Below are 27,457 nucleotides of genomic sequence, written 5' to 3'. Positions count from 1 at the left end.
ACATATCGATAATTACCTTAAATGTAAATGGATTAAATGCTCCAACCAAAAGACATAACATAAAATTTACATTAAATCCAACCAAAAGACATGTCTTTTGGTTGGACATAGATTGGACATAGATTTTACAAAATTTACATAAAATTTACATAAAATTAATGCCCAACCAAAAGATATAGACTGGCTAAATGGATACAAAAACAAGACCCATATATATGCTGTCTACAAGAGACCAACTTCAGACCTCAATACATAAGGCAAATGCATCTCATAAGGCATCTCAATACATAAGGCAAATGCTAACAGCCATAAAAGGGGAAATCAACAGTAACACAATAATAGTGGGGGACTTCAACACCCCACTTTTACCAATGGACAGATCAACCAAAATGAAAATAAGTAAGGAAACACAAGCTTTAAATGGCACATTAAACAAGATGCGCTTCATTGATATTTACAGGACATTCCATCCAAAAACAACAGAATACACTTTCTTCTCAAGGGACCATGGAACATTCTCCAGGATAGATTATATCTTGGGTCACAAATCAAGCCTCAGTAAATTTAAGAAAGTTGAAATCGTATCAAGTATCTTTTCTGACCACAATTCTATGAGACTAGATATCAATTACAGGGAAAAAACTGTAAAAAGTACAAACACATGGAGGCTAAACAATACGCTACTAAATAACCAAGAGATCACTGAAGAAATCAAAGAGGAAATCAACAAATACCTAGAAACAAATGACAATGAAAACACGATGACCCAAAATCTATGGGATGCAGCAAAAGCAGTTCTAAGAGGGAAGTTGATAGCAGTACAATTCTACCTCAAGAAACATCTCAAATAATCAACCTAACCTTACACCTAAGGCAATTAGAGAAAGAAGAACAAAACCCCCCAAAGTCAGCAGAAGGAAAGAAATCATAAAGATCAGATCAGAAATAAATGACGGAAATGATAGCACAGATCAATAAAACTAAAAGTTAGCTCTTTGAGAAGATAAAAAAATAGATAAACCATAAGCCAGACTCATCAAGAAAAAAAGGAAGACTCAAATCAACAGAATTAGAAATGAAAAAGGAGAAGTAACAACTGACACTGCAGAAATACAAAGCATCATAAGAGATTACTACAAGCAACTATACTGCCAATAAAATGGACAACCCGGAAGAAATGGACACATTCTTAGAAAAGCACAACCTTCTAAGACTGAACCAGGAAGAAATAGAAGATATAAACAGACCAATCACAAGCTCTGAAATTGAAACTGTGATTAAAAATCTTCCAACAAACAAAAGTCCAGGACCGGATGGATTCACAGGCGAATTCTATCAAACATTTAGAGAAGAGCTAACACCTACCCTTCTCAAACTCTTCCAAAATATATCAGAGGGAGGAACACTCCCAAACATATTCTATGAGGCCACCATCACCCTGATACCAAAACCAGACAAAGCTGTCACAAGGAAAGAATACTACAGGCCAATATCACTGATGAACATAGATGCAAAAATCCTCAACAAAATACTAGCAAACAGAATCCAACAGCACATTAAAAGGATCATACACCATGATCAAGTGGGGTTTATCCCAGGAATGCAAGGATTCTTCAATATACACAAATCAATCAATGTGATACACCATATTAACAAATTAAAGGATAAAAACCATATGATAATCTCAATAGATGCAGAAAAACCTTTTGACAAAATTCAGCACCCATTTATGATAAAAAGTCTCCAGAAAGTAGGCACAGAGGGAACTTACCTCAACATAATAAAGGCCATGTATGACAAACCCACAGCCAACATCGTTCTCAATGGTGAAAAACTGAAACCATTTCCACTAAGATCAGGAACAAGACAAGGTTGCCCACTCACACCACTATTATTCAACATAGTTTTGGAAGTTTTAGCCATAGCAATCAGAGATGAAAAAGAAATAAAAGGAATCCAAATTGCAAAAGAAGAAGTAAAACTGTCACTGTTTGCAGATGACATGATACTATAAATAAAGAATCCTGAAGATGCTACCAGAAAACTAGTAGAGCTAATCAATGAATTTGGTGACGTAGCAGGATACAAAAATAATGCACAGAAATCTCTTGCATCCCTATACACTAACAATGAAAAATCTGAAAGAGAAATTAATGAAACACTCTTATTTGCCATTGCAACAAAAAGAATAAAATACCTAGGAATAAACATACCTAAGGAGACAAAAAGACCTGTATGCAGAAAACTCTAAGACACTGATGAAAGAAATTAAAGATGATACAAACAGATGGAGAAATATACCATGTTCTTGGGTTGGAAGAATCAACATTGTGAAAATGACTATACTACCCAAAGCAATCTACAGATTCAATGCAATCCCTATCAAACTACCAATGGCATTTTTCACAGAACTAGAACAAAAAAGTTCACAATTTGTATGGAAACACAAAAGACACTGAATAGCCAAAGCAATCTTGAGAAAGAAAAACAGAGCTGGAGGAATCAGGCTCCCTGACTTCAGACTATACTACAAAGCTACAATAATCAAGACAGTATGGTACTTGCACAAAAACAGAAACATAGATCAATGGAACAGGATAGAAAGCCCAGAGATAAACCCACACACATACGGTCCCCTTATCTTTGATAAAGGAGGCAAGAATATACAATGGAGAAAAGACAGCCTCTTCAATAAGTGGTGCTGGGAAAACAGGACAACTACATGTAAAAGAATGAAATTAGAACACTCCCTCACACCATACACAAAATTAAACTCAAAATGGATTAAAGACCTAAATGTAAGGCCAGACACTATCAAACTCTTAGAGGAAAACATAGGCAGAACACTCTATGACCTAAATCACAGCAAAATCCTTTTTGACCCACCTCCTAGAGAAATAAAAACAAAAATAAACAAATGGGACCTAATGAAACTTCAAAGCTTTTGCATAGTAAAGGAAACCATAAGCAAGACAAAAAGACAACCCTCAGAATGGGAGAAGATATTTGCAAACTAAGCAACTGACAAAGGATTAATCTCCAAAATATACAAGCAGCTCATGCAGCTCAATATCAAAAAAACAAACAACCCAATCCAAAAATGGGCAGAAGACCTAAATAGACATTTCTCCAAAGAAGATATACAGATGGCCAACAAACACATGAAAGAATGCTCAACATCATTAATCATCAGAGAAATGCAAATCAAAACTACAATGAGGTATCACCTCACACCAGTCAGAATGGCCATCATCAAAAAATCTACAAACAATAAATGCTGGAGAGGGTGTGGAGAAAAGGGAACCCTCTTGCACTGTTGGTGGGAATGTAAATTGATACAGCCACTACGGAGAACAGTACGGAGGTTCCTTAAAAAACTAAAAATAGAACTACCATATGACCCAGCAACTCCACTACTGGGCATATACCCTGAGAAAACCATAATTAAAAAAGATACATGTACCACAATGTTCACTGCAGCACTGTTTACAATAGCCAGGACATGGAAGCATCCTAAGTGTCCATCAACAGATGAATGTATAAAGAAGATGTGGCACATATATACAATGGAATATTACTCCGCCATAAAAAGAAATGAAATTGAGTTATTTGTAATGAGTTGGATGGACCTAGAGTCTGTCATACAGAGTGAAGTAAGTCAGAAAGAGAAAAACCAATACCATATGATAACACATATATATAGAATCTAAAAAAAAAGAAGCGGTTCTGAAGAACCTGGGGGCAGGACAGGAATACAAATGCAGACGCAGAGAATGGACTTGAGGACAGGTGGAGGGGGAAGGGTAAGCTTGGACGAAGTGAGAGAGTGGCACTGACATATATACACTAACAAATGTTAAATAGATAGCTAGTGGGAAGCAGCCGCATAGCACAGGGAGATCAGCTGGGTGCTCTGTGACCACCTAGAGGGGTGGGATAGGGAGGGTGGGAGGGAGACGCAAGAGGGAGGGGATATGGGGATATATGTATACATATAGCTGACTCACTTTGTTATACAGCAGCAACTAACACAACAATGTAAAGTAATTGTACTCCAATAAAGATGTTAAAAAAATAAATTAAAAAAAAAAACCCACAGTGGTATTAGAGGATAAACCTTGAGGATGCCTGGCTTCTAGGGAAAGAGCCAGTGCAAGTTGGTCAGTGGTGATGGGAGAGCAGCCCTTTCTCAGCATCCAGTGTGGAGGGAAAGGCACTGGACCAGATCCAGGAGACCTAGCTTCTGGTCCTGCATCTACTGTGATGAGCTCTATGACCTCTGCTCTTTTTCATTGTCTGTTCCTAGGGGGTGGCCTTAGTTCAGTGGTCCCCAGCGTGTGGGTCTGCTGTTGCTGGTTGGGAAGATGATTTCAGATTCCCAGAGACCACGCCTAATAACGCCGACACTGTCATTTTTCATCTACCATGTTAATATTGAGGACTGACTTTTCCCAGCAGGTACTGTGCTGGTTGCTGGGATGCAGCAACACAGGACTCAGGTGTGGACCAGCCCTGGTGGTGCTTCTCGTCCTGTCTGGCTGTACCAGCTCATGCCACCTATACCACATGTTTATTTATTTAAAAAATTTTTTTCAACTTTTTATTTTATATTGGAGTAGAGTTGATTAACAATGTTGTGTTAGTTTCAGGTGTACAACAAAGTGATTCAGTTACACATACACATGTATCTATTCTTTTTCAAATTCTTTTCCCAATTAGGTTATTACAGAGTATTGAGCAGAGTTCCCTGTGCTGTACAGTAGGTCCTTGCTGGTTATCCGTTTTAAATACAGCAGTGTGTACCTGTCAATCCCAAACTCCCTAACTATCCCTCCCCACCACCCTTCCCCCCGGTAACCATACGTTCCTTCTCTAAGTCTGTGAGTCTGTTTCTGTTTTGTCAATAAGTTCATTTGTATCTAATTGACGCTACTATTCAGTCTTTTAATGGTTAAAAAAATTCCTCCTCTTTTCAAAAATGTGCCTGACTCGGGTGTAATACAGGGATGATTAAATATTCCTTAAGGAAAATCAATGTTCAGTACAAATTCTGAACACAGGAAGCCTAATTTCCATCTTCCAAGCCATCCATCTCCATGTGAAATCACCATGTGAAGTACACTCTCTAGAAGCTTCTCAAAGCCACTGGGCTTCTAGAAGCCGCTGAGAGGGCTCCTGGAACGCGTGAGCATCTGTGTGTCTTAAGAAGGGGGTGTGGGAGAGGGCTGGATACCACTTGGTCTCTGGCCCTGTAAGTCTGAGTCTGCTTAGGGGGCTGAATCGGACCCCCAGAGTAGGTAAAAAAGGAAAAGCATAATTAGCTGCTATTATGGGTTGAACTGTACTTCCCTCCAAATTGGTATGTTGAACTGTAACCCCCAGTACCACTGAATGTGACCTTACAGGGAGACAGGGCTTATACAGAGGTGATCCAGTTAATGATACCAGGATGAACCCTAATCCATTATGACTGGTGCCTTCCAAAAGGGGAAATTTACAGCAGGCACGATCCAGGGAGAATACCACGTGAAGATGGAGACGGCCATCTATGACCCAAGGAGAGAGGCCTGGGACAGATGCTCCCTCAGACCCCTTAGAAGGACCCAAGCCTGCCCTTACCTTGATCTGGACCTCCAGCCTCCAGAACCGAGAGGCAACACACCTGTGACTTAAGCCACCCAGTCCGTGGCACCTTTTATGGCAGCTCTAGCGGACGAGTACTGTGGCCAACCTTGAACTAAAATCCAAAGCTTCCATATGAAATTTTGGATTTCTCCTTTTTTTAACCCATCGTGATGTTTACTCATTCGGCGAGCACTGTTTGAACGCGTCCCATTTGCTAAATGCTGTTCCTGGTTTGGAACAACCACTGAGCCCACTTTCTTTGTTTGGAGAGCTCACATCCCAGTTGGGAGAGACAGATGATAGACCAGAACAGAAGCAAAATAAACAGCATGTCAGATACTGGCAAAGGTTATGAGGGGAAATAAAGCTGGGGAGAGAATATGGGGGTGGGGTAGAGAAAGTGCGATTTTTAGTAGGATGGCTGGGGAAGGCCGCTCTGAAGAGGGCCATTCAAGCAGAGACTGGGAGACGTTGTGGAAGAACCATGTGGACAATAGGGTGGGGGGGAGGGTTGACCCATTTCCAGCAGGGAAAGCCCATTGCAAAGGCCCTGTGGTAGGTAGAATTCTAAAGATGCCACCCACAATTCCTGTCCCTGGTTACTTCAAACCTAACCTTGCCATTAAGGGCTTTTTGCAGTTGGGAATTCAAAGTCCTAAATCAGCTGACCTGAACATAGAGAGGCCTAATCTCATCATGCCAGCCCTTTAAAAGCAGACTTTTCTCCAGCTGGCGGTAACTAGCTGGGGATAATATCACAGAGATTCTGGGTATTAGACTTGGCCTGCTGTCGCTGGCTTTGAACATGGAGGGGCCATGAGGCCCTCAGGGCCTGATCGCAGCCCCTGACTGACAGCCAGCAGGGAAACAGGGTCCCCAAACCACGGCCACCAGAACTGAGTTCAGCAGACCAGTGAATTATGGTCTTGGAAGAGGAACCATCCCCAGAGCCTCCAGACAGTATCAGCCTGGCTGACACCCAGGCCTGTGAGACCTTTGCTGAGAATTCGGTTGGGTCCACTGACACTTCTGACTCACAGTACCTTGCGCTAATGAATGGGGGCTACTATAAGTTGATGAATTTGCAGAGATCCGAATACAGACCCATGTTGCAGGAGCCGCGATGAGCCCAGTGAGGCCGGGGTAGAAACTGCAAGACCAGAGGACCTGGGATCTGAAGACAGTCCCAAATGGAAACCAGGAGTGAATCTGAGTAGTGGCCCTTGACACAGACTCAGCAGGCATGCTTCAAGGCAGCTCATCAGAATCCCCTCCCATGTCCCTTCATTCATTGACATCCGGGTTTTCAACCTCGGCTCTCTTGATATTTTGGGACAGACACTATTTTGCTTCGGGGAACGGGGGTGTTCTGTGTGCTGAAGGACATTTACCTGCTTCTACTCGCTAGATTCCAGTAGCCTCCTTCCCCAGTTGTGACAACAAAAATATCTCCAGACATTGCCAAATGTCTTCTTCAGGGGGTCAAACCATCCCTGGCTGAGAGCCACTGGTTTACAAGACCCCTCTTAGCACTGAGTATGTATATTCTTGTCCTAAGGTGACGACTAAGTTATCAGACACCTACCCAGGAAGCCAGTTGGTTTTCTAGGTCAGACTGGACGCTTCATTGCTGGAATCTTCCCTCATTCTTTCCTTAGAGAACTTCGACAAAGATGCACACTTTGGGTGCTAGCCTTTCTCTACCGTGGAGTGGATATTTTAAATTTCCTGTGTCCTTGGGGATCTACCACCGGCACCCCAGAGCGGCCATCCGTAGCTACTTATCCACCAGGTTAGACGACGTGAAGCGTGCAGCAGAGGTTTGCCCAAATCAGAGCATGAAAGGTTTGCCCATCTCGGGGTAGCCCAGATAAAAGGACTCACTTGTACCCTGTGTCTATGGACACCCCACAAAGGATCAAATGGATGAAGAGGGAGGTCAGAGGAATCTCTTTGTGACACATGTCTGTCTCTAAATGTCCCACCTTGCTTTGGAGTCTCTGCTATGTGCTGTCTAAGCTGGCCGGCTAGGAGGCCAGCAGCCACTCAAACAGCCCGTCCCTGGCCTGGCGCCCTACATGGGGTTGCAGGAAGCAAAGTCATGACAAGCAAGCAACGCAATCAACACCCACTGCACACTCTCCACTGACAACACTCCGGGCACTGCAGCGGGAAGGCCTCCTGCTACGTACGCAAACCAGCTTCTGCCGCCAATAAAATGAGTGCACTTTGCATCCTCTATATACATGCCGCATAGGAAGGCACAGTACGCTCATGTTGACCCTTCCATTATAATAAGACTCATAAATTTATATCCATATCCACCCAGTAACCTGACAAGTCCTGTGAAGCTAATATGGCAGAGAAAAGAGGCTGAAGGCTTCCGGTGTTTCCAAGCACTTAAGAGAAAACAAACATCTGTCCGGGATCGGGGTCCGTACACAACTAAGATAATCGTAGGTGCTCTTACTGGTCTCATCATCTCCTCCAGTGGCTACCCTGGTATCAGGGGTTGATCAGATGCTCACTGGAGGCTGAATCCATGTGAACTATCCACTTGGATTTCCCCAGGCCCCACCTCAAATCGCTGACATATTCATACATTCTCTGTCATATCATTTATTTAATATTCTTCTTGAAATGAACTGCCTCTTCTTTTCTTTTTTTGCTTTAGCCAATTTATTTCAAGAAGAAACTATATGTGACTACCGCAAATAAAAATCAAACTCCTTTTTCCAAAGGCGCATTAAAATAAATACATGATGCTACAAAAGAAAAAAACCAAACACGTCTGTTCGTGAATCTCAACAAATAGCATCTCTGGTTACAAGCATGCATATCACACTCAGCGAGGCCCCGAGAGACGTGTAATTTAAAAAACGCAGAGTTTTCTTTCATAAATGCAGCTTTAATACGCCACCTTGGGAGACGCAAGAGGGAGGGGATAGGGGGATATATCTAGACGTATAGCTGATTCACTTCGTTATACAGCAGAAACTAACACACCATCGTAAAGCAATTATACTCCAATAAAGATGTTAAAAAAACAAAACATGGGAGGGAAGACTAATGAAAAGGGCCCTGCAGCAAAAATACTGAACACATTCGTTCTGTGTTTTGTTCTTAGTAGTGTGAGCTCGCTTTCGTCTCCCTGTGAAGGGAGACAGAAGCCAGGAACCACCATGAGGAACCCTGTGAATGCCATCACCCCGTCCCACCAGCGGTCCTGAGCTGGGGACAGCTGAGGTCCGGGGCGGGCACAGTGCCTTCCTCAGACCAGGACCCTGAGAGGCCCCAGGGAGTGAGATGGCACAGACAGGTTCTAAGGATGCGAAAAATGCTCTAAAGGTCATCACCGCAATTTCCTAAAAGAAGTGGTGTGTTTGTGCTTGTGTGCATGCACGGGCGTGCGTGCCGGTGAAAAATGCTCTTCTTTGCCTTGTAAATGCTACACTGCAGTGGTGTGTGTGGCCACTGAAACCCAGCTCGCTCCTCTGGGTATAAAGTCCTTGCACCCTAATGGAGTGAGAGCAGTGGTCACAGCCAGTTCAGCTGGAACAGACGCCCCTCACCTCTCTCGGACCTGCGTGCAAACGACTGCAGTCAAATGCTTTTCCAATTGACTGTCTCCTTTCACCACCTGTTTAGCTTAGCAAACACTGTCTCCTTTTGGCCGTTACCTTTTGCTGCCTCCAATTTGCCTTTGATATTGGGTGTTCATGAAAATTCCTTTAACAGAAACTCATCAAATGTTTGAAGCCAAGTCCAGAGCTCACAGAACACTGGGGTTTCCCAAGCATTGTTTTTGCTTTGAGCTGTGTTATTGCTTTTTTTTTTTGCCCTGATCTGGTCTCAGGCAATGGGCTCTCCTCACTCCTTCGATGGCAAACTTTGGCACAAGAGTTGTTCACTCATAAGATAAATACCAATGTTCTGCTTTCAGACGTTTGTTCCTAAAAACCCCCAATCCTATCGCCTACTTTAAAACTTCAGGCTGGGGCTTCCCTGGTGGCGCAGCGGTTGAGAGTCCGCCTGCCGATGCAGGGGACGCGGCTTCGTGTCCCGGTCCGGGAAGATCCCACATGCCGCGGAGTGGCTGGGCCCGTGAGCCATGGCCGCTGAGCCTGCGCGTCCGGAGCCTGTGCTCCGCAACGGGAGAGGCTGCAACGGTGAGAGGCCCGCGTACCGCAAAAAAACATGGCGGTTATTCAAATAGAAGTTATATAAACCTACAATGGAATAATCCGCATTAGAAAACGAGGGTAATCGGTACTCACAACTCACGACTCCCTAAGGATTTTACCACTATTTACCGTGATCTATGCTCTCGAGATTGTGTTCACGTATCTGCATGGAGGAAATTCTATATAATGGAGTGCTACTGGACCCCTCTTCCCGACTCTGTGTTCAGTGATATCACATCGGTAGCTTGAAATTCGTTACGGTGAGAGTATTTACACCAAAGAAATTGGCCAATGCTACCCATCAGGGCCCTTTCCCCCTGGAGAGCCGGTTGTTAGACATCTCCCAGCACACCACTGGTGCTAACTGGATCAGTGCTACATGGGATGATTTCCATAGTAAAACGTTCCCAGCACCACTCATGACAGTTACTGCTGGGTTCTCATCAAATCGCCTCTAGTCAGGACAAGCCTCTAAAATTCATGATGAAGATTCTCCATTTGCACCCCACGCTCCATCCATTTCCTGCCCTTCTTTGCTCTATTTTGTGCCCTAGGGGGCTGAGGCTGACTTCTAGGTGACTTCAGCCCCACCTACATACATACCATGGAATACGACTCAACCATAAAGAAGAAAGAAATCATGCCATTTGCAGCAACATGGAAGGACCCAGAGATGATCATACTATGTGAAGTAAGTCAGACAGAGAAAGACAAACATCATATGATATCACTCATATGTGGAACCTAATTTTTTTTTTTTTTTTTGTGGTACGTGGGCCTCTCACTGCTGTGGCCTCTCCCGCTGCGGAGCACAGGCTCCGGACGCGCAGGCCAAGCGGCCATGGCTCACAGGCCCAGCCGCTCCGCGGCATGTGGGATCTTCCCGCACCGGGGCAAGAACCCGTGTCCCCTGCATCGGCAGGCGGACTCTCAACCACTGTGCCACCAGGGAAGCCCTGTGGAACCTAATTTTTAAAAATGATACAAATGAACTTATTTAAAAAACAGAAACAGACTTCCAGATATCGAAAACAACCTTATGGTTACCAAAGGGGAGACGTGGTGGGGTGAGGGACAAACCAGGAGCTTGGGATGAACACACACACTACTATAGATAAGACAGATAACCAACAAGGACCTACTGTAGAGCACAGGGAACTCTACTCAATACTCTGTGATCACCTACATGAGAAAAGAATCTGAAAAAGAATGAATATATGCATATGTGTAATGGAATCACTTTGCTGTACACTTGAAACTAACACAACATTGTAAATCGACTAGACTCCAATAAAATTAAAATTAAAACATGAAAAAAAAAAAAACAGAACAGCACCATCCAGGATCTTCTTCCCTTCTGGCTCCAGCGGAGTTGGGCCAATGGGAGACACAAATACCACACTGAGGGGTAGGAAGAGGGGGGCATCTCTTACCCTCCATTCTGCACCATGATTTGGGCCGCAGCTGGGTCCCCTGTAGGGACAGTCCCACCTCCAAGACCCCAGCTGTCACCAAGCTTTGGTGAGACTGGTCCCTTCCCTACCCCTTCAGGCCTAGGAGTGATAAAGCTGGTGCCCACCTGCCTCAAACCTGCCTACACCTCTATAAACAGTTTTTTTTTTAAATTAATTAATTAATTAATTTATGGCTGCCTTTGGTCTTTGTTGCTGCGCATGGGCTTTCTCTAGTTGCGGCAAGCAGGGGCTACTCTTCGTTGTGGTGCGCGGGCTTCTCATTGCGGTGGCTTCTCTTATTGCAGAGTGCAGGCTCTAGGTGCGTGGGCTTCAGTAGTTGTGGCACATGGGCTCAGCAGTTGTGGCTTGTGGCCTCAGTAGTTGTGGCTCGTGGGCTCAGTAGTTGTGGCACATGGGCTTAGTTGCTCGGTGGCATGTGGGATCTTCCCGGACCTGGGCTCGAACCCGTGTCCCCTGCATTGGCAGGCGGATTCTTAACCACTGTGCCACCACGGAAGTCCTGACAGTTCTTTTAATAATAAATATAAACTTGGGGTGGGACTTTTGTTGGCTGCTGGGAGCCTGATGGGTATGCTAAGATGTCCTCCATCTATGGGGCCATCCAGTCTTTGGTCACTTCCTCCAAGTTTGAAGCGATATCATTCGTAGTGACAAAGCATATCTAGACATCCGTCAGTGACTGATCTTATCATATTTCCCCACAGTTTCTGCTCTGAGTCATCACAGAATCTGTATCTTAACATCCAGCTTTATACACTCTTCCTCGGCATTTAGGGAGCACACCTAGAGCTATCTCTGGGGCAAGTTTGGTGAAGCATTACGGATTAAAATAATTCAGCAGAACCAAGGCAGAAGGAAATGTCATGACAAATGTCACCCAGGCTAAAGGAAGTAGCTTGGTGCACGGAGTTTCTTTGGGTAGGTGGGCATGATAGCACTTGCTGTACCATGAGAAAAATAGGCATTAACTCAACTCTCTAATAGTGACATATACGTACCCATCAGTCAGTTTCAACCACAATCCACATTTAGCCAATCTTGTTTCATTCATCCACCTCAACATTTTTATCCTGAACTATTTAAAACCAAAACCCAGACTTCATTCCATTTCACTCCCAAATACTTCAAGATTTGAAGAAACATAATCACCTTCCCATTATCATATCTAACAAAATTAATAATTTCCTAATGTTAAAAATGTCCCCTATTATCTCAAAGATGTTATTTTATAGAATTGGTTTGTTTCCATCAAAATCCAAACAAGGTCCACACATGGTACTGGTTACTATGTTCTTAAGTGTCTTTTATTTGTAGGGAGTTTTTTTTTTTTTTTAAATTACAGATTCTATTTCACCTCTAGTGATCTGTCTGTTCAAATTATCTATTTCTTCTTGATTCAGTTGTGATGCGCTGTATGTTTCTAGAAACTTGTCCATTTCTTCTAGAATGTCAGATTTGTTGGCAGGACTGTTCATAGTATTCTTTTATGGTGTTCTGTACTTCTGCGGTATCAGTTATGTCTCCTTGTTTGTTTCTTATTTTGTTTATTTGGGTTCTCTCTCTTTTCTTCTTGGTGAGCCTGGTCAAAGGTTTGTCAATTGTGTTTACCCTTTCAAAGAACCAACTTTTGGTTTTATTGAGTTTTTTCTATTGTTTTTTAATCTCTATTTTATTTAATTCCTCTCTGATCCTTACTATTTCCTTTCTTCGGCTGACTTTAGATTTAAGTCTCTTTTATTATAGTAAGTTACCCTCCTCCTTTTATTCATGCAACTGATATTTTTTGAAATACTAAGTCTTTCGTCCTACAGAATATCTATATTCTGGAATTATCAGATGGTGTCTTTGCATTGCCATTTAATGTGTTCCTCTACCCCTGCATTTCCTTTAAACTGGTTGTTAGATGTAGAAATGTGTTTGGATACACACTGAATGGTTTATGCTGGCCCACTTCCTGGGCGGGGCTCTGTATTTATTATTGCATCATATGCTAAGTCCAGACAGCGTCCACCTATATTGAAATAGTTTGTATACATTTTTCTGGGGTGAAATTATTATTATAGCACCCTAATAAATCAGCACTCGACAGGGCAGTGTTAAGATGATATATGGGTCTATTAGGAATGCTGGTTGGACACCAGTTTAGAATGGCTGTGAAGAGATGTATAATTCTGTAAAGCATCAAAGTGTATAGTGAACCATTAGCTTTGAAACTAAAATCTCTGCAGACTCGCAGCATTTTAACACAACTCCATTTGAGGCAGGGAGTCTGTCCATGCATCCAAGCAATGCATCCATCCAGCCCTGAATATAATGGTCTCCCGTGACGTGTACCTGGGAGGAGCCACAGTCCCATCCTGCTACAGACCATCTGCCCCGAACACCACCCTGAGCAGTGCTCCAAGGCAGTGGTTCTCAACCAGGGAGATCTGCCCCCCAGGGGACACTTGGTAGTATCTAGAGATGTGTCTGATGGTCAAGATTAGGAGATGGGGGTGAAGCTGACATCGAGTGGGTAGATGCTGAGATGGTGCTGACCACCCTACAATGCACAGCACAGCCTCCGCAGCAAAGGATCATCTGGCTCCCACTCTCAGTACCGGAGAGGGGAAGAAATACGGCTCTAAGGCAGAGCACACGGCTCAGCTGAGTGAGCCTGGCTCGTGGAAGACGCCACAGTCTAATCATCAGATTAATGTGTGTCCCCAAACACTCCGCGCATCTGTTGCTCTGAGATTACTGTGCTCGGATCCTACACGTGCAGACAGTAAAGAATTTTTATGATCTCACTTTATGTATTTTTGAGAGTACGCTGGCACAATGCTAATTTAATTATGGGAGAATAAACCATCGGGAGGAGAGTTCGTGCTGTGCGCCAGGCGCGATTCACGGCAGGGGCCACGGTGAGCAAAGACACAGAATTGCGAAGGTGGGCCTCACCTGGCTGTGTCTGAGTGCTCGTCAACAGGAAACAAAACCAAATCTTTTCTGCTGCCTTAATATACTAGGTTCCGAGGAAGTGGGGAACTAGCCATGGAGTCTGTGCTCTGCTGTGTTTGTGAGGATATCAAACGACTAACATATATTATTCAAATTTTTGTATCAGCCAGGCTCTCTGCTAAGTGTTTTCCATGTGTTACTTAAACAATAACAACACCTCGGTGTGTCATCAGGGAAATGCAAATTAAAACAACAATGACACATACACACTACTCTATATAAAACAGATAACCAACAAGGACCTACTGTATAGCACAGGGAACTCTACTCAGTACTCTATAATGACCTATGTGGGAAAAGAATGTAAAAAAGAGTGGGTATATGCATATCTATAAGTGACTCACTTTGCTGTACAGCAGAAACTAACACAACATTATAAATCAACTCTACTCAATAAAAATTAATTAAAATAAATACATAAAACGCTGCTGGTAAGAGTACCAAAACAAAAACAAAAACAAAAAACCCAGGGCTTCCCTGGTGGCGCAGTGGTTTAGAGTCTGCCTGCTGATGCAGGGGACAGGGGTTCGTGCCCCGGTCCGGGAAGATCCCACATGCCGGGGAGCGGCTGGGCCCGTGAGCCATGGCCGCTGAGCCTGCGCGTCCGGAGCCTGTGCTCCACAACGGGAGAGGTCACAACAGTGAGAGGCCCACGTACTGCAAAAAAAATAAATAAATAAATAAAAAACCAACCCCACACAACAAGGAGATACCACCACACACCTATCAAAATGGCCCAAATCCAGACCACAGATGACAACACCAAATACTGACAAAGATGTGGAACAACTGGAACTCTCGTTCATTGCTGGTGGGAATACAAAACGGTACAGCTGCTCTGGAAAACAGTTTGATGGTTTCTTACAAAACTAAAATACTCTTACCATATGATCCGGCAATCACTCTCCTTGGTATTTACCCAAAGGAGTTGAAAATTATGTCCACACAAAAACCTGTACACAGACGTTCTTAACAGCTTTATTCATAATTGCCAAAACTTGGAAGCAACGACTATGCCCTTTGGTAAGTGAATGGGCAAATAAACTGGCCCATCCAGACAATGGAATATTATTTGGCGCTAGAAAGAAATGAGCTATCAAGCCATGAAAAGACATGGAGGAACCTTAAATGCATGTTACCAAGTGAAAGAAGCCAATCTGAAAAGGCTACACACTGTATGATTCCAACTCTATGACATTCTGGAAAAGGCAAAACTACGAAGACAGTAAAAAGATCAGTGGTTGCCAGGAGTTGGTGGGTAGGAATAGGTGGGGTGCAGATCTTCAGGGCAGCGAGAATACTCTGTTAAGATATACTAATGGTGGATACATTTGTCGAAACCCACAGAATGTACAACAAACACAGAGTAAACCCTAAGGTGAACTATGGACTTTGAGTGATTACGATGTGTCAGTGTCGGTTCATCAGTTGTGACGAAGGTACCGTCTGGCGGGGGATGTTGATGATGATGAAGGCTTTGCACGTGTGGGAGTGGGGGAAATACGGGAAATCCATGTACCTTTCTCTCCAAATCTGCTGTAAAACATTAAAGTCTTCGGAATTCCCGGGGCGTCCCGTGGTTATAGGACTTGGACTTGGCGCTTTCACTGCTGGGGCTCAGGTCGGGGAACTAAGATCCCACGAGCTATGTGGTGCAGCCCCAACCCGCCCCCGCAAAAAAAAAAAAACAAAAAACAGAACTAAAGAGAATGAAAAGCTATTATTTAAAAAATCAAGTCTTAAAAAACAATAAAGGGCTTCCCTGGTGGCGCTGTGGTTGGGAGTCCACCTGCCGATGCAGGGGACGTGGGTTCGTGACCCAGTCCGGGAGGATCCCACATGCCGCGGAGCGGCTGGGCCCACGAGCCATGGCCGCTGAGCCTGCGCATCCGGAGCCTGTGCTCCGCAGCGGGAGAGGCCACAACAGTGAGAGGCCCGAGTACCGCAAAAAAAAAAAAAAACCCCATAAAGATCTCCTAACAATTTCACTGAGTAGGTGCCATGACTGTGCTCCATGTTTAAACAAGTGACGAAACACAGAACAGCGAAGTAATGCGCTCAGGAGCCCACAGGGGTTAAGAGGCAGAGTGAGCGCTTGACCCATGCAGTCTGATTCCCTCGTTAGACCAGTTAGTCTATCCTGTGTCTCAGCAGGGGGACTGGTGATCCATCATAAAGTGCTGGCTTGGAATTACTGTCCTTGATGTACTTTTCCTATGGTCAGGAAAGTCGTCTGGGGGTAATTCACACACACACACACACACACACACACACACACACACACACACCCTACTCCTAACTTGATAGGCAACCAGGCTACTCTTGAATCAACAACCACTGGTGCAAAAGAATGTGTTAATAATAAAAACCAAAACGGGCAGAAGAGCCCACCCATCAAATCCGTAATGGCTCCTTAAGTAACTCCTTTGCAGGTATCTGTGGCCTCCTGGAGAGATTCAGTGGCCAGTCTCGGAGGAACTCTAGGAGGAAGACGGCTTTGGTGCAGCTGGCCCGTCCATAGTTGTTGAGGCTGACCTAGTAACTCGCCCCTGAAGGAGCCCTGAGTCTTTCAGTAGCACTGCTTTCCCTGGCCAGGAGGTGAACATGCCTCCCTAATAACCAGCTGAGAAGGAGACCCAGGGTGGAGGTAGCACCACATTGCAGCTGCTGTCTTGGCCCCCTCACACTCTGGCATCCCCCAAATTCATCTTTCTTTCGTTCTTACTTGGGGGGCATTTCAGGACACAGTGACCAACCATTGCTGCTTTCTAATTCTTGCACAAACTTCTCAAAATGCCTTTCTTAGCTGCAGCAGAGATTCTCTGGAGGGTGATCAAGTGAAACTTCAAAAATATAGAAAGAGCTTATACAGCTCAATATCAAAAAAACAAACAACCTAATCAGAAAATGGGCAGAAGACTTAAATAGACATTCCTCCAAAGAAGATGGCCAAGAGGCACGTGAAAAGATGTTCAACACTGCTAATTATTAGATCAATGCAAATCAGAACCCCAGTGAGGTAGCACCGCATGCCGGTCAGCTCTTAAAAGCCAGGGGCCAGGGCTTCCCTGGTGGCGCAGTGGTTGAGAGTCTGTCTGCCGATGCAGGGGTCACGGGTTCGTGCCCTGGTCCGGGAAGATCCCACATGCCGCGGAGCGGCTGCGCCCATGAGCCGTGGCCGCTAAGTCTGCGCGTCCGGAGCCTGTGCTCCACAACGGGAGAGGCCACAGCAGTGAGAGGCCCGCGCACCGAAAAAAAAAAAAAAAAGCCAGGGGCCATATTTATGTGGTTTTCCCGGTATGAAGACAAATACAGGCCTTTTTGATGCCAGTGACACTTTATGTGCCATTGGCAGTCAGTGACCCCGTTGCACCTTCAGGCCTCCTAGTGGCCCCATGTGCTTCTTCAGGACGCTTTCACGGATCTCAGGGCTAACTGCTTAGCTCATCAAATGTAAGCTCCCTCTCATGGACCCGAGGTGCTGAGCAGTTAAGTCACTTACAGCTATAAAGGATTAAGGCAGCTGAACTCCAGAGCATCTGCACAGGAATCTGCATGCTTACTTCTTGCACTGCAACAAATTGTATGTCTCTTGGAAGGGCAGGTACCCAATATGGATGACCCACTGGGTGTCACTGACAGAAATAACAGTTGAGCACTTGATGTTATTGATTAGTAATACTTTGGGTTGCAAGAAATTAGTGTAGAGAATGCTTCAGAAAGAAAGGCATCTAATTGTCTCAAAGAACAGGATGTACAGGAGGTTGGCCGCCACTGGGTTTCTGTCTCAAGGATGCTCTTGGCTCTCCTCTGTTGTCATCAGTCTCAGCCTCACATTCTTTCACCGCCATCACAAGCAGGAAAAGAAAGAGTGGAATACGAATAATGGCAAAGGCTTTCTCTTCAAAGGACCTTGACCCTGCAACACACCAGAAAACTTGTCTCTATAACTCATGGGCCAGGCCACTCCAGCTAGATTGAGAATTGGGAAAAGGACTCACTGGCCAAAAAGGCGGGGAGCAGACTAGTGATGATTCGTCCTCTGAGACTCTGGGAGGGTCTACCTTCCTGAGATCAGGGTATTTCCACCTGAAACTCAGACAACATCAGACTTCCACTGGTAGCGAAGAAGGGAGCATGGCTACTGGACATCGAATCAACTCCCGGAAGTGCCTGTCTCACCAGTTATCCTGGGGGCCTCCTTCTAGAGCAAGCTACAACAATCGCTACCGTGGACAGATGGAAGGGAAGGACAGACTATATTCCACTCCTCAAGGAAAGACATTCCCATATTCACAGGGCACTCTGGGCAGAGAGGGACAAGAAGGCTTTCACCGCCAGCTGTGACCAACAGCATCCTCTTGCCTGGCTCAGTGGGCAGCACACTTACAATCGAAGCCCGTGTACTGTGAGAGAGCTGACATGTTACCTATAGAGAACTCTGTTGTTTGCACATGTGCCCTTTCTGCAAGAAAAAGAAAAAAAGAAAACGAGAGCAGAGAAACCCATCCACCCCAAAGTCGTCTTCAGAAGGACATTTCAACCCGAAACTTCACCGTGAGTTCCCTACTGCAGAATTTTCATGAGTATGCTTGTTTTCTCCCGATTCACAAATTACTGTTTGTAGCTTCGTTTCTGATGAATTCTGCCCTGGAGTTGGTCTTCTAGGGCTAGAATTATCTTCTTGGTTGAAAAAAAGGTGAACAACCAGAGGAAGAAATGATATCCATGGCCATAAATGACAGCCTGTACGTGAGCTATGTAGGACTAACGCCAGCGGGGGAGGACTTGGCCTCCTGCGGAAAGGCCCAGTGTCTAGGGAATGGCTCTCGGGCTTCACAGAGCAGCACTTAAGTCCTGGGTAGATGGTTTATACCGCTGCTAATATTTTGAACGCACACTCCCAGTATTATAAAGTTATATAGGCACTAAAATTGTGCTCTACATATTCCCCAATTTTTTTTCTGAACGGTCCCTTGCATCAAGGGTACAGTTGACCTTCGCTATATAATACCCCTCTTCCTTTCTAATAACAGAACCCCACCTGATGCGAAGGAATCCATTCTATGTTGACCTACTGTAGGTAAACCTGTACCCATCATAACTGCCACATCCCTGAGGCATGACAATTGGTTCAAGGATGAGTCATGACCTCAGACTCGTCCTTGACCAATCAGAGTTCTTTACAGATTTTTCTCATCTAGTAACAGGAAAGAAGGTCCCTTTTTAAGGGTCATTCGGCTGGGAGGTTGTGAGTCTGAAGCTGTTGGTGACGTCTATTCTATTTTGTAGAAATTTCCTGAGAAAGAGAGAGAGACAGGCAGAAACTTGATGACATCATTTGAACTCCTGATCCAGCGTTGCTTGAATCTAGTATTAACTCCAGGCTTCTGGGCTAGGAATGTGAATCAATTTCCTTTTTTAAAAAAATGTAAAACCTACATACCATAAAATTTACCATCTTAACCTTTTTTTTTTTTTTTTTTGCGGTACGCGGGCCTCTCACTGTTGTGGCCTCTCCCATTGCGGAGCACAGGCTCCAGACGCGCAGGCTCAGCGGCCATGGCTCACGGGCCCAGCCGCTCCGCGGCATGTGGGATCTTCCCGGACCGGGGCACGAACCCTCGTCCCCTGCACCAGCAGGCGGACTCTCAACCACTGCGCCACCAGGGAAGCCCCATCTTAACCATTTTTTAAAAATCTATTTTTCTCTTTCTGACTTACTTCACTCTGTATGACAGACTCTAGGTCCATCCACCTCACTACAAATAACTCAATTTCGTCTCCTTTTATGGCTGAGTAATATTCCATTGTATATATGTGCCACATCTTCTTTACACATGTATATGGAATTAAAAAAAATGGTTCTGATGAACCTAGGGGCAGAACAGGAATAAAAACGCAGACGTAGAGAAAGGACTTGAGGACACGGGGAGGGGGAAGGGTAGGCTGGGACGAAGTGAGAGAGTGACATGGACATATATACGCTACCAAATGTAAAATAGATAGCTAGTGGGAAGCAGCCGCATAGCACAGGGAGATCAGCTCGGTGCTTTGTGACCACCTAGAGGGGTGGGATAGGGAGGGTGGGAGGGAGACACAAGAGGAAGGGGATATGGGGTATATGTATACATACAGCTGATTCACTTTGTTGTACAGGAGAAACTAACACAACATTGTACAGTATTTATACTCCAATAAAGATGTTTAAAAAATCTATTTTTTATTGAAGGAAAGATTCTTTAAATTCTATAGTGCTTTACAGTTTTCAAAAGTTTCACACACATGATTTCATATAATCTCATAATAACCCCCTTTTTTCCCCCTTCCCCTATATTGCCCCTCCTTCCTTCTCCCCACTGGTAACTACCAGTTTGTTCTCTACATCTGTGAGTCTGCTTTCTTATCTATTTTTAAGGTGTACGGTTTAGTGGCATCAAGTACACTCACACTGGTGTACATCTCTCACCACCATCCATGCCCAAAACTTTTTCATCATCCCAAATTGACACTCTGTACTTGCTAAACAATAACTTCCATTCCCTCCTCCCCCGCCAGGCCCTGGCAACCACCATTCTACTTTCTAGCTCTATGAAATTGACTACTCTTGTGTACTTCATATAAGTGGAATCTACAGTATTGGTCCTTTTGTGATTGGCTTATTTCCCTTAGCATAAGGTCCTCAAGATTCATCGACGTTGTAGCATGTGTCAGAATTTCCTTCCATCTTAAGACTGAATGATATTCTATTGTATGGATAGATCACATTCTATTTATTCATCTGTTGATGGACACTTGGGTTGCTTCCACCTATTGTCAATTGTATAATGCTTCTATGAACGCTGGTATACACTACTTCTTTGCGTCCTTGTTTTCAATTATTTTGTGTCTAGTCCCAGAAGTAGCATTGCAGGATCATTCAATTTCCTTCTGATTTTTCTTGAACAATTTGGGGATTCTGTTGTGGGCAACCAAGAGTATCCTGTCTAGTACCAATGACACTGCCAATGTCAATGGCAGTGAGGGCAGCAGAATATTCCCAAATAGAGATTGGGCCCAATTTGTCTTTAACCACATATCAGTAATCACTTTAGATAAACAATGAAATGAGTCAAAACTTGTTCAAAATTTCTTAAACAGAAGTACACAACTGTTCTGGTTGCCAAAGAAATTAAGAACAAGGCATCACCATGTACATGTGGCAGAACACAAGCAGGGTAGATGATTCATTCATTTTTCCATGCTTCAAACACAAATGGTTCCAACCACAGGGCCTTTGCATATGCTGTTCCTTCTTCCCAGAACACTTCTTATTCGTTTATTGAGGATCGTCTTTTTCTGATCATTTGACAGGTCATCCCGGACCACCCTGTTTTACTTTCTAACACAACACCCTATTTTAGTTTCCTTACAGCACTGATTGTTAACTGAAGGGGTCCTATTTATATTTTTGTTTATTTTTTATAGTGTGTCTTCCCAGTTCAATATAAGCACCACGAGAACAGGGACCCCATCTGCCTTGTTCACAGCTGCATTTCCCCAGTGAAAACAGGCATTCCATAAACACGTGTAGATGATGTGAACGAACACGCGTTGAATGTTGAAGACACGGTTGTGATCACTGGGCTAAATAGTGTACATACGTTGCTGAATTCCCCAGGATCAGGATACCCGGAGCTCCCCACTTGGGGAAGGGAGCAGAGAGTGTTATGTAGATAAAGAAGTGTTTGGGGCAACAGACGGGTGAAACGGTGGATGTCAATGTGTAGGGTACAGAGACGTAGCAAGACTCTATGGTCCTTCCCCACGGTGTCTTCCACCTGCCTTTTGCCTGTAGAAAAACTTTAGCCAAAGAATAAGTTTAACCAGAGAAGTGGGAAAATGTGGGTACAAGAAATATTTCACATTCTTACCACTGTCAAAACTAAACTAGCAGCTCAAGTACTACAATAGGGAGAGGTGGAAGATCTGGGCATGTGCCTGGTCTAAAGGAAGTAGTGCTTTCAGATTCTATTGGATTGTTGTCGAGAGGTAACACTGACCCATTATTGCCAGTTCTTCTGATTTGGGATGTGAAGCCATCGATATTTATTTTTATATGAAATGCTATTATTTTAGGCTATTGCAAGGACTTCACGTATTTTTAAAATATGTTAAAAACACCCCAAAACATATCTGAGCACAAGTTTCTATTCTTGGGCCACCATTTGTAACTTCTGCCTTCTCAGGACTGGCTATAGAATTTCAATGAACAAGGCAGGTCTAGCCAAGTTCACACCAGCAATCTGGTGGGGTAGGCTCAGCAGCTGTCTACCCAAATCCAGGGTGAACCTGTCTGTAATGTAGAGGGGTGAGGACCTGAAAGCAAAGAGAAGGATAAGACTCAGGCAGAGGCAGACGGAGCCAAGCATGCAATGTCACAGAAGGTCTCCCAGATATTACAGCAGAGATCTGGTTGGGCAGGTACCCAAGGTGCAGACCAACCCCTCACTCTTCCTTCCCAGCAGTCCCTGATTTTTTCCAGATCTCAGATGACCAATTACTTCAAGGGAGGTTGACCCCCTTCCTCCAGCCCTACGGAAGGAATCTTGCTGACACTGCAACCAACTTATAATTCCATTTCTTTTTCTAGTGATTGCCTTAGAAAGAGGCAGGAGATGCAATTCTGGCCGGGGATGAGGGAGCTGAGTCTGCAGGGGCAGAGGACCTCTGGGAACAGTTTCTGTGTCCTTAAAAGGAAAGGGGAAGGGACATGTTTTTTCTTTTGAGCCCAGGCATATATCCTGTGAGGATTTTATGCACGGAACTATAGCAGCCAACTTGGTACTATGAGGGGACACGTATGAGGACAGAGGCCACCACAGTCAGGATGGAAGAGGGGGGAATGGAAAGGATCAAGTCCTTGAGGGTGTCTTTGAGCCCTGAACGAACCAACCAGGAGGGTACCACACCTTCCTACTTTTTGTTTCATGAGCTAATGAATTCACCTAACATTGAAGCACTCATGTTCCCTTCATCTGTCCCTTGATCAAGGCAGACATCACTCATCAATCCTGCTAATCCTACCTACAGGGCTTCCCAAACTTCCGTAACATGGTGCTCTAGGGAACCAGTGTCCAGTTGACCAGTGAACAAGAGAAAATGTGCTATCCTGGCCCAGATGATGCACAGAAAGAGACAGTAATGCACAGCCTCTTAAAATTTATTTTCAATTCCAGTAGCAACATACGGTACCCTGTTAGCTGTGAAAATTCCAAAGGCATAAGCACCCGGGTTAAAAATAACAGACTACCCCTTCCTTTAACTGTTCACATCACAATAGTTTGTTTGTTCTTCCTAATTATACTGTGACGTAGACAAGGAAGGGATGATAATCCCCAAATAACAACAACAACAATGTTTGATCCACCAGCCACAGAGATAAAAATGGGCAGAGCTAAGGCTGGAGGCACCAAGCACAACATCCTCACTGGTCACACCAGGCTTATGATAGGCTTATCACGTGACTGTTTGGCAAGCTTTCAGCAAAGATGAAGAAGAGGAGGAAGAAAGTGAGGGAGAAGGAGAAGAGGGGGAGGAGGGAGGGGGAGGGGAGGGGAGGGGGACAGAAGAAGGAAAAAGGATGTTAACCTTAACACTCTAAAGAAATAAAAATCAGAACATACAGGAGGTACCATGTTTTCACTCTTCAAAGGAGGAAAAACTGAAATCAAGGGTTGATGAAAGTATAAAGTAACAGGAATGCTTATCTCCTGCTGAACATAAGAGTTGAGGGGAATGTAAAACGGTTAGCTACTTAGGATAGCCATAAAGCAGTGTTTCTTAAACACAGAAATGCTCTACTCTGCGAGCCAGTGAGCTACCTTCTTGGGATTTAGTGCAAAGAAATGCTTTAGCACAAAGACATATTATGTGTGTGTTCATTGCTGCATTGATGGTGGGGATAAAAATGGGGGTCACATCTTGTGGTTTTCCCAGGAGGGTCCTAACTGTCATGCAGTAATCATTGCTAAGACATCCTTTCACTCTGAGAAAGTCCCACTTTGGACAATAAAGTATAGTCACTCTTTCAGTAAGAGGATTAAACTGTAGTAGATCTATACTGTGGATTCTCTGAGACAGTCAAGGAGAGTCAGATAGAGGTCTATGGGCTAACGTGGAACGTTGTCCAGGACACGTGGATGAAGAGGAAAATTAAGTAATGCAAAGTGACGCGAAAAACCATATACCATACAGGACAATCCAAACGTTTAAACATGTTATGTATACTATGTAAATTCTACACAACAACATATAATACTACCTTCTGCTTTCTACATGCCAAGCATTTTCCAAGTGTTGTAAATATACGAACACAATTCTCACACAGAGCCAAGGGAGAGGCAGAATTATCCCCACATGACAGATGGAGACAATCTCAGTTATTATGGCCTCAAATATCAAGATCATTTTTGAGGCTCAGAAGGTCAAGTAACTTGCCCAAGGTCACACAGCTCGTAAGTATTTAAGTTGGATTCAAACCAGGGACTCTTCTGCCTCTAGTTTCTGGAATCACAAGGATGTGTGCACCACACACACACACACTAAGGTGACTTCAAGGGAGTGAGGGAGAAGATGCAGATTGAAGATGAAGATCAAAAGAAATAATACTTTTATATGTAATGTTTCAAAAAGTTATTTTTTTTTACAAAAGGTAGCTTCACATAATTCTTCATACTTAAAAAATAATATATATTTAATTTAATTAATTTATTTATGTTGAAATATAGTTGATTTACCATGTTGTGTTAGTTTCAAGTGTACAGCAAAAGGATTCAGTTATACATATATATGTATATATATTCTTTTTCAGATTCTTTTCTATTATAGTTATTAACAGATATTGAGTATAGCTCCCTTTGCTGTACAGTCAACCCTTGCTCTTTACCTATTTTATATATAGTAGTGTGTATATGTTAATCCCAGACTCCCAATTTATCCCCCCACCCAATTTTATATATATATATATATATATATAATTTTTTTTTTAATCCCCTGAAAAGAGGAATTGGCATCTCAGCGATCAGTCCACACACAGCATCAGGCCCAGTTCTGTCCACACAGGGACAGGTGTCCTTCTGAATTAACATGTCTCTTTCCCTAAGTACATGGACACCAAGTCACTGAAACCGTAGGCTGGGCGACTGCGGACAGGATGGTCCTGGAGCCTGTGCAACACAGACACCATCAAACTTTCCTGTCACTCTCCCTGTAGGAGCTACTGTTGGAAAACCCCATGAGTTCATTACAAAACAACTCCAGACCAAAATAAAAGACTCCTGGAATATACACTCAGGTGCTTTCCACTTCAATCTTGTTAATTGTCATCACGTTATTTCATTTCTGCACAAATAAATCAGTGGCTCAGAAGATACAAGCTTTATCCACCAAGGGCCCAGAAAGGGCAGGACTAAGCCTCAGAGCTTTCAGTGCACATCTGTTTGTGTCACATAAGATGTCGACTCTAATCAAAGAGAAAAGGCTAGGGCTTAACCATGCTTTTCACCCAAGGGTGAGGTCTTCCGATACCTGAATTTCAATGTTCCTCGCGGAAACTTTCAATGCAACATAATCCCGAGGTCCCTGGCTTACAGGTTTATTCTGGTCTTTGAGGCTAAGCTCCTTTGGTAGCTGACGTGCCTCCTTTTGTATCTGTCGGAGACATGCCTCCCTGGCATTACCTGAAGCTTTGCATAAATAGTACAGTCGCAACAAGGACAATGCCACCCCCGGCTCAACTAAACTCCTAGGACCAAATCTCATTTCCAAAAGACTGCCTTCACCTTAAGAAGGACACAGCTGCCAGGTAAACCATGAAACATTTTTATCAATAACTTCTGCAATGTCTACACTAATGTCCACCCTCCACCAATTTTATTATGAAAAGTTCCAATGTACAGAAAGTTGCAAGATTTGTACAGTCAGCACTCATATGCCCACTACTTAGATTCTACCATTAGCATTGCATTATATTTTGTCATCTATCCATCCCTTCATCCACCCATCCATCCGTCCACCCATCCATCCATCCATCCATCCAACCATCTTTGGATGCAGTACAATTTGCCCCTAAACAACTTCAGCATGCAAATAATTCACTTGAATTCGATTTTTTTTAAGGTTCTTTTTTTTTCTTTTGAGGTAAAATGTACATACCATGAAATGCACAGATCATAGCAGTAACATTTGGTACTCACCTATGCAACTTTAACCCCTATCAAGGTACAGAACATGACCATCACTCCAGAAAGCTCCCTGATGGCCCCCTTCCTGGTTACTATCCACCCTACCCCCTAGAATCATCCAGTGTCCTGATTTTTTTCCACCATAGATTAGGTCGCCTGTTACAAACTTTCTATACATGGAATCATACAGGACGTCATCTTTTGTGCACGACATCTTTCACTTGGCACACGCATTTGAGAACAATCCACGTAGCTGCGTGTACCAGCTGTCTGCTTCTTTCTACTGCTGAGTAGGGTTTCCCCGTATGAATAGCCACAGTCTGTTTATTTATTCTGCTGGTGGCACCTTAGCTATTTCTGGGTTTTGGCTATTATGAATGCTGCTATACACATTTTTTTTTTTTTGCGGTACGCGGGCCTCTCACTGCTGTGGCCTCTCCCGTTGCGGAGCACAGGCTCCGGATGCGCGGGCCCAGCCGCTCCGCGGCATGTGGGATCTTCCCGGACCGGGACACGAACCCACGTCCCCTGCATTGGCAGGCGGACTCTCAACCACTGCGCCATCAGGGAAGCCCAGCTGCTATACACATTTTAATCAAGTCTTTTTGTGGATATCTTAGTGTTTTAATGGGCTGTGTTTGTTTTAAAAATATATCAGTTAAAGATACTTTCAACTTCAAATCAAAGAAAATGGAATCAAAGGTGGATATGTAGTCTCACTCTTAATTCTGCTGCTTAGTGTTTCAGGGCCAAGATGCATTCGGTTCTTGTAGTTGGCCATGTTCAATGGCTTTTGCACTTTGGCTTGAATACTCATGCTCACAAAAAGGCTGCTACAGCTCCTGATATCACATCTTCACATCATCAAATACAAATGCAGGTAACAAGGGTGTGGAACTGGCAATGCAAGAGAGCTATCTGTTTATGCCTCTCTCCTTATGCATTTCCC

Source organism: Aethalodelphis obliquidens, unplaced genomic scaffold, assembly GCF_003676395.1.
Source record: "Aethalodelphis obliquidens isolate GAN/ISIS:26980383/991018 unplaced genomic scaffold, ASM367639v1 scaffold28, whole genome shotgun sequence".
Classification (NCBI taxonomy): Eukaryota; Metazoa; Chordata; class Mammalia; order Artiodactyla; family Delphinidae; genus Aethalodelphis; species Aethalodelphis obliquidens.
The sequence above is the reverse complement of the archived record's forward strand: the minus strand, read 5'-3'. Positions refer to the sequence as shown.